Here is an 8,633-nt window from a genome sequence, read left to right as displayed (position 1 = left end):
ACACAAAAAGATACATGCACCCCTATGTCCACTGCAGCGCTGTCTACAACAGCCAAGATACGGAAGCTGCCCAAGCTCCCAGCGAGAGATGAATGGATAAAGAAGACGGGATACTATTGAGCCACGAGAAAGAATGAAATCTTGCCATCTGTGACAACGTGGATGGGACGTGAGGGTACTATGCTAAGTGAAATAAGTCAGATTGAGAAAGACAAATACATGATTTCACTTAGAATGTGGAATCTAAAAACCAAAACAAATGAACAAGCAAAACAACACCAGACTCGTGGATACAGAGAACAGACTGATGACTGCCAGAGGAGAGGGGGGTTGGGGGTGGGGGAAATGGATGAAGGGGATCAAGAGGTACAAACTTCCAGTTATAAAATAAGTCACAGGAATGTCCTGTACAGCACAGGGAATATAGACAATAAATTGTAATAATTTTGTACAGTAACAGATGGTAGCTAGACTTAATATGGTGATCATTTCATAATGTGTATAAATGTTGAATCACTATGTTGCACACCTGAAACTAATACGATATTATATCAATTACACTTCAATTTTAAAGAAAGATCACTTATAACATGACACCCTTTCTGTAAAGTTCATGAACAACTAAAATAAAACAAGTACTGTTTGGGCTGCACAGATGCATGGCTGTGGTGACATTACCCAAGCTCCACAAGACTTCTGGTTCTTCCTTCTTTCTAGGTCCAGACCCTCTTGAAATTAGGGATAGTCGGGAAGAGTTTGAGCCACTGAACTGTCACTGAAGGGCTCAGTCACTTTTGGACAGAAACATCTAAGAACTGGTGCATAGTTTTTATTCTCCTGTGACAAAGCAAACCCCAGAACTTAGCGTTGAAGAGCAATTATCATAGCATGGCGACCATGCCCAGGTCCTGTGTCTGTGACGGGCAGAGGCCTCTGCCAATCTGCACTGGTCACGTAGCAAGAGCAAGAAATAAACTTCTGGGGGCGCCTGGGTGGCTCAGTTGGTTAAGCGACTGCCTTCAGCTCAGGTCATGATCCTGGAGTCCCGGGATTGAGTCCCACATTGGGCTCCCTGCTCGGCAGGGAGTCTGCTTCTCCCTCTGACCCTCACCCCTCTCATGTGCTCTCTCTCTCCTCTCATCCTCTCTCTCAAATAAATAAATAAAAAATCAAAAAAAAAAAAAAGAAATAAACTTCTGTTGGGTTAAGCCACTGAAATTAGGAGTTATTTGTTACTGCAGCATAACCTAGTTTACCCTGACTGATACAGTAATAAGATTGTATTTAGAAAGGCTAGGGAAGGGGCACCTGGGTGCCTCAGTTGGTTAAGCATCTGCCTTCGGCTCAGGTCATGACCCCAGGGTCCTGGGATCCAGCCCCACATCAGCCTCTGAGCTCAGTGAGGAGTCTGCTTGTTCCTCTCCCTCTGCTACTACCCCCCCACACACAGTCTCTCAAATAAATAAATAAAAATCTTAAAAAAAAAAAAGGCGAGGGAATGATAAACACATAATTCAGCATAGTGTATACCACTGACGGGGAAGCAGGGGTTATGATAAAGGAGGAACACAAGACGGGTGCAGACATTGTTAAGGCTGGAGGTCTCAAGCTGAGTTCTGAGTAAAAAGAAAACCACAGGCCCCAAGTAAAGTCACTTCTGCTAGGCCACGTCACCAAACCAGGACTTAATACCTAATCTAACTGCACTTTCACCCTCCCCCAGAAATGTAGTCTTTTTTTTTTTAATTAATTAATTTATTTATTTATTTGACAGAGAGAGACACAGCGAGAGAGGGAACACAAGCAGGGGGAGTGGAAGAGGGAGAAGCAGGCTTCCCGCCGAGCAGGGACCCCGATGTGGGGCTCGATCCCAGGACCCTGGGACCATGACCTAAGCCGAAGGCAGCCGCTAACGACTGAGCCACCGAGGCGCCCCTCCCCAGAAATGTAATCTTAACCAAACTTTGTTTGTACCAGCAGGGTGATCTGTCACACAGGCTCTCTCCACGCCCCAAAGGAAGATGAGGTAATCCAACTAATAACTAATAAGTCCCTTTTGTCCCCCCAAGGGACGGTGACCTGACACAAAATAATCCTTTTTTCTCTTTATGACTTCCTTGTCCTACCTTTAAAAATCTTTCCTTTCCTGCAGCTTGATGGAGCTCCTTTCTGTGTGCTAGAGGGGATGCAACCTGGTGTGTAAATTGTTTAATACAGCCAATTTGATCGTTTAAATTACTCAATTGAATTTTTGCTGTTTGATATCACTATGTTATTATAAACAAAAATATAGCACGGTAAACAAAGAAATTAATTAATTGAAGTGGCCTTGTCCGGGTCAATAATTAGAGGGCGTCATAGGCAGTGTTGTGATTAACCCAGTTCTGTGCACCTGGGGTCCATTTAAAAAGGAAAAGGGGGGCGCCTGGGTGGGTCAGCTGGTTAAGCATCAGACTCTTGATCTCAGCTCAGGTCTTGATCTCAGGGTTGTGAGTTCAAGCCCCGTTGGGCTCCACGCTGGGCTCCACACTGGGCATGGAGCCTACTTAAATACATACATACATACATACATACATACATAATAAAGGGGAAAAAAGGGAGTGTCATTTGGATATGAGCTGGAAACCTACCCCGGTACCTGCCCAAAGGGTGCTTTCTTCTCATTTTGTAGGCAATGTACACAATGTAACCAAAGTGTGTAAAGAAGGGTGGGATGACCTCAGAGATGTGTTTCTTTTCCTAATTCCCCAAGTCCAGGGCCTGAGATTCCATTCCTGACAGCCCCTCCTTCAGCAATCCTCCTAAGCTGTCATTCAAGCCAGCTGGTTGGGAAGGTGGGAGACAGGAGAGTCACAGAGCCTTTGTTCCTGGCAGCTTGTCAAACCTGCCCCAAAGCCTCATTTCAATATATTTGCATGAAATGGTTTCATCGCAGACGTCTCCTCCTCCCCCCCTCACTCCACCCCAGGGGCGCTGGCAGGCCTGGTTGAGCCAGGGGGCCCCATAGGCCCCTGGACCCACCCCAGGCCCCCTTTGATGATGCCGTATTTACCACAAACAACTCTGCTTTTTCTGTACCCTGGGCATCCATGAATCTTACACAACTCGGATCCTCAACCTTGATGCTAAAATCATCATATTCAATGTAGAGCCACCAGGGAGTTTTAAGGAAGAGAGGGTGCGGTGGTATTTGCAACTGGAAAGTTGCTCTGGTGATCAGTAAGGGACAACAGGGGAAGGGGGTGGGGTGGGGATGGGCAGGCAGAGGTGTTGGAGGCACTGGGCAGCCCTGAGGGCCACTCGGAAGGTAGGTGGAATCGAGAACTTGGCGGTGAGTCACAGGGACAAAGCCCAGCTCCATGGTCCCTGGGGGCAAACAGGAACAGGCCCGCCACCCTGCTCCCAACACTGCTGGGGGAGAGGGGGAGGTCCGGCATGGAAAGAGAAATACCAGGGGCGACAGCTGTGGGGTTGTGGGGTTGTGGCCTCTGGAGGAGACTGGGCTCAGAGGTGACGGGGTGGGGGGGGTGGGAGAGGACAGCCGTTTATCTTTGGACTTTTACAACTATTTGCATACATTAATTTGACCATAAAAATTTCAACTGGAACAAAAAAAAAGGAAAAAGCATGTTAGATTCAGTCATGTTCTTACACATGCGAATTTCAGGGAGTTCGTAATCCTAGAAATTGTGTACCAAGTCGTGGGTGCAGCTTTCTTCTGAAAAGGGGTCTATGTGTTTTATTGAGTTCTCAAAAGAGTCTGTGACCTGGTAATAATAATTAACATTTATATAATACTATACTTCAGGCTCTGAGATACACACACACACACACACATCCTCACAACAGCCCTATGAGAAATAGTCTATTGTGTTAAATCATAAAAATTCAACAGAGTAAATTTGAAAGATCTAATTGGCTTTATTGATTCATGAATCAGGCAGCATCCCATCTAGCAAGTAGAGGGGACTCCGAAGGGCTACAGAAAAACTAGACAGGGAGCAGAAAAAAGGAAAATATTAGCAGAGAATCCATTGTTTTAGGCAAGGTGGCCCTCCTAAGGGGAAGGGAAGGAGTCGATCAGTAAATTTCCTAATGCTGACCAGAAAATGTGGACTGGCTACAGGTGCATTCCTGGGGGGTTGAACTACAGTTAGGTTAGGTATTAAGTCTTGGTTTACTAACTTGGGGCCTTAACCTACGTGAAGCCATTTTGGGCCTCTGGTTTTCTTTTTAACAATTATCATCCACATTTTACAGCTGTAAGGACTGAGGCCCAGGAAGGTTGAGCAAATTGCTGAAGCTTGCTCGGTTAGTCAGATTTGCATCTCCGGAATGTCAACCACTAATCTGGACCGGGTGTGGTCCAATACTGAACTTGCTTACATGGGCAAGTAAGGCCCTGGAGCATGGAAGGCTTCTCCCAGGCCCCGCAGACAGACAGTGCTGTTCCAGCCTGGACGTGTGACCCTCTGTGCTCATAGCCCTTCCCAGGCCCCTCACTTCAGGAGCACTGGGAATTGCTGGTCCCTCATTGTCATTCCTGACCACAGCAGGGAAGACAGGTTGGTACCAGGGACATCTCAGGAACAAGCTTGGGGGAGGGAAGCCTTCCCACCCTCCAGCACCCCAGCCACTCCGGGCACCCCAGGCACCCCTGCAGAGGCTGGCCCAATCTGGCTGAGCCCTCACAGGGACAAGGACCCACCTTCCTCAAAGACTAAACCCTGTTGTCTCCCTGGCCTCTCCTCCACCTCTTCCCTCCAGCCGGGCTGAGGAAAAGCATCGAACTGTCAACCTTGGGTGGCACCCAGCTCCTCTGGCCTCTGTTTCCCTGTCTCTCCTCCCGGCAGTCCCGCCCTAGCATGGATTGGTCTCTGCTTCATGGATTGTCCTCCAGGGCCTCCTCTGGGTCTAGCCCTGCCTCCTCCCCGGAGTGCGTGAGCCCCTTGGCCAGACCAGAACCCTTCCACCAAGGAGCTCGTGGCGGAGGCAGGACCCTGGGGAGAAGCCGCCAGCAGGGTGCGGCCGCCTCAGGAGGTAGCGAGGGCCCCTCCCCAGGAGGCCTGTGAGTGGAGGCTGGATGGCCCGGCATTTGGGAGGGGCCTGGACTAGAGGTCGTGCCCAAGCCTTCCTGTGAGGTCTGGTGACGTGGACATCACAATAGGATATACAGTGGGCTCCAGCCAGCTGGGCCTCACAGCCTGCTCTAGACCTTGACTCCCTGGAGGCCCAGAGAGAGACAGGGGCTTGCTCAAGGCACCACAGCATCTAGAGCTGCACTAGGGGAAGGGAAGCCCCGGGGCACTGGATGGTGGGGGTGGGGGGAGAGCCTGGAGGAAGGATTGGTACCTTGAACAAAAGGATCAGAGGGGTTTTCTGGAGGAGGGAGAACGTTCATGAGCACTCCTCAAGGTAGGGAAGGTTTGAATAGGCTAAGAAGTGGGGAGCCAAGAACAGGACATGTCCAGGCAAAGCAGGAGATGGCTGGAGTCAGGTAGCCCGGTGAGGGGTCTCGGTGGGGGCTGGGGACCGTGAATGCGCAGCTGGGCAGAAGAGTCCCCTACTGATCCCCCCTAGCCCTCTTAGGACAGAAGCCTGTCCTGGTGCTTGGTCTCAGCCTGAGAGGGGGATACCTCACTCACCCCAACGGTGTGAGGGTCGGGGAGGCAGGTCTGGGCCTCTCCCCCGACACACACACACCGTCAGGCAGGGGCCGTCAAGTGTTTCCCTCCAGTCTTCCCAGGCCAGGGGGAGAGGCTCCCAGCAGGCCGGCCCTTGCTAGCCTCCCCAGCTGCACCCCACCTCTGGGCACCAGCAGGCGGCACGGACACAGGAGGGGTGGCCACCCCTCCAGAGCAGGATTTTCCAGGGTTCCAGTGTCAGCCGGGAGCGGGCTATTTTTAGCAGGCTCTCCACATCAGCAAGCTGTCTCAGAAGTGCCAGCGCCGTGGGTCCCACACTGTTCTCAGCTTTTAGCTCTTGCAGGGAGTGATTCTCGCACTCAGCACGCTCCGATTACCAGAGTGACCTGAGCAGCTGCCGCGAGTCCCCTCATCCTCTGAGCCCACGGGCGAGTGACGCGGCAGGAGGCTGCAAGCAGGCCTTCGCCCCACGGCTCCACAGCCCTGCTGCCCCCAGCCACTCCGGGGGGCCCCCCCACGGCGAGGGGACCCAGGGGCAGAGAGTGGGCTGGATGGGCAGACTTGATTGGCTTGATTTGCTGATGTACGTGGTGCTCCGTACATGGTGTGACGTGTGAGAGATGCTCGGGGAGCCCCACCTGCCTCAGCCCTGAGCAGGACACCCCGTGGAGGGAGGTGGGTGGGGTATACCACCCCAGGGAAGAGGAACTCATTGAGATGAGCCCCACACTCCCCTGGACAGGGGCAGAAATGCAACTGTTTTCAGAGGGGTTCAGTCGTGCCGGGAGTGGGATGAGCCGCTTGGCATGTAGACAGTCGGCGCCGGTCTCCAGTTCCATGGAGGGTTATAAGCACCCTGCGTGGATAGGTCTTAGGCCACGTGAAGATTCAAAATCTGTTGTGGCATCTCTCAGGTTTTAAATGTTGGCAACTAGGTCAAATTTTTATAAAAGAATGTTGCGTGGTTTGAACAGAACACACCCAGGAACCCGGCCTGACCCACCAGCCAGGGGATGGGAGTGCTGCTAAGAGAGGGGCCAGCTCTCCAGTGCCTCCTCTGCTCCATACCAAGATGTGCCAGCGCCAGAGGCCCCTCCAGACCGGGGCGGGTGGGGGGCAGCCTCAGGACCCCAGATCCCAAAGGGCAGGGCCCCACGCAGGGACCCAAACGGCATTTTTCAAATGGTCGTCCAGGGAAACCAGCTCTGAGAGCTATTCCTAGATGTTCTTTATTTAGGGGCAAACACTCTGGGAAACTCTGGGTTCAACAAAGCAAAACAGACATCAGTGCAGGCCTTGCCCAAGCCCGTAGCACGTACAGAGTGCCTCGTGAGTTCCCAGGGGGTGAGGCGTATGCGGCGCTTCTCAAAATACTTCCACGCGGCTCATTTTTAATGCACACCCATGAACGGCGCAGAGGCACCGCTGCCATTCCACGGAATGTGGTTCTGGAGGTGTGGCTCGGCACACTAACCCACCCATGCCGCAGACCCGGCATCCCAGGGCGGCGGCAGCACGAGCATGGGAGTGGGGAGAGTGGCCAAGGGGAGGCCGGACCAGAAGGCGCTGGTCGGGAGCCTGGCTTTGTCTTGAGGGCAGTGGGAGCCGCCGAAAGCTGTTAGGCCAGGAGGGACCTGGGGAACTGAAAGGTAGGAGAGCTGACCAAGGAGGGGGACCAGGCCAAGGTAGGGAAGGTGCTGCAGAGCGGCCGCATCCCAAGGACATTCTGGAAGTGGAATAAATGGTCAGGACCCGATGGCTGGACGGCTGGGGGGGTGCGGGGAAGGGAGGAGGTGAGGACGGGGCGAGAGATGGGCTAGATGGACAGAGCCAGACGGAGGCTCCCGTCGGCGTGCCCTGCCCCACTGCCCATCTCAGAAGGGAGCCGCGCTCAGGCAAGCTGAAGCCACCTGTGGTTCCCATGGCAACCGTGGGAGAGAAGCAGCGCGCACCTGGGCAAGGGAGAGGGGGAGGGAGAAGCACGTCGGGAGGGGCTGCTGGCCTGATCCGTGCCCTGGGGGCCCCAGGGGTGGAGAGCCTCATCACCCCTTCCCCCAGGCAGCTGACAGTGGCCAACAGGTAGCCAGGAGAGAAAACAGGGCCCTCCCTGCTCCTGCCCCCCAAGACTCCTGTTCCCAGGAGCCAAGTCAGGAGGGTGGTCAAGTTCTTACTGCTGCAGTGAACCCCAACATCACTCCGGGTCCCGTGTCCATTGACGTTCAGTAGCAGGGGCGATTCCCGTGACTGTCTCTCCTGCTGCGCCCACAGCTGCAAGGCTAATTTTAGCCCTGACATCAGGCTGCTGCCAGGGGCGTCGGGTTGGAGAGGGCTGTGTCTGCCCAGCTCTAAATTCTGGCCCTGGGAGCCCAGCGGGAGGGCTGGCTGGCTCTCCCTACCCCTGGACCGACAGCCACTCAGTCAAACAGGCCTTCCCGACACTCCCACCCCCACTGCCCACCTCCCTCTAGGACTTTCTGCTCTCATGGGGACCCACACCCAGACAACAGCCGCACCCCACACCCTCAGCCAGACACACAGGCCCTTCAGGGGCTGGCCCTGCCCAGTTTTTGGTTAATTCCCATTGCTCCGGGCTCTCTTACCGACCTAGTTAGTCTGGTTAGGAGTCAGCTGTCCCCACCCGCACACAGAGCCAATATATGCTCTACCATCTGTGTCCACACACACAGGATGTTTCCAGCAACCCCAGAACCACATGCTAAATCCTACCTGTGGTGCAGATCAAACATCGCCCTCTCCATGAAGCATTCCCCCATGCCTCAGTCAGAGCTAAAGTCACCCTCCCCTGTGCACCCAAGCTCCTTGTATCCTCTGTGGTTATTTGTGTGCATACTATCTCCCCCATGAGACTCTAAGTCCCTGAGCGTGGGGACTGAGTCCTGTTCATCTGTTTCCCCCGTAAGCCCAGCACGGTGCTTGGCATACAGTAGGCCCTGCTGGGGCGTAGAGAGGGCAGAGGTGAGTGTGGCC

Source organism: Phoca vitulina, unplaced genomic scaffold (genome assembly GCF_004348235.1).
Source record: "Phoca vitulina isolate PV1807 unplaced genomic scaffold, GSC_HSeal_1.0 scaffold20, whole genome shotgun sequence".
Lineage (NCBI taxonomy): Eukaryota > Metazoa > Chordata > Mammalia > Carnivora > Phocidae > Phoca > Phoca vitulina.
The sequence above is the reverse complement of the archived record's forward strand: the minus strand, read 5'-3'. Positions refer to the sequence as shown.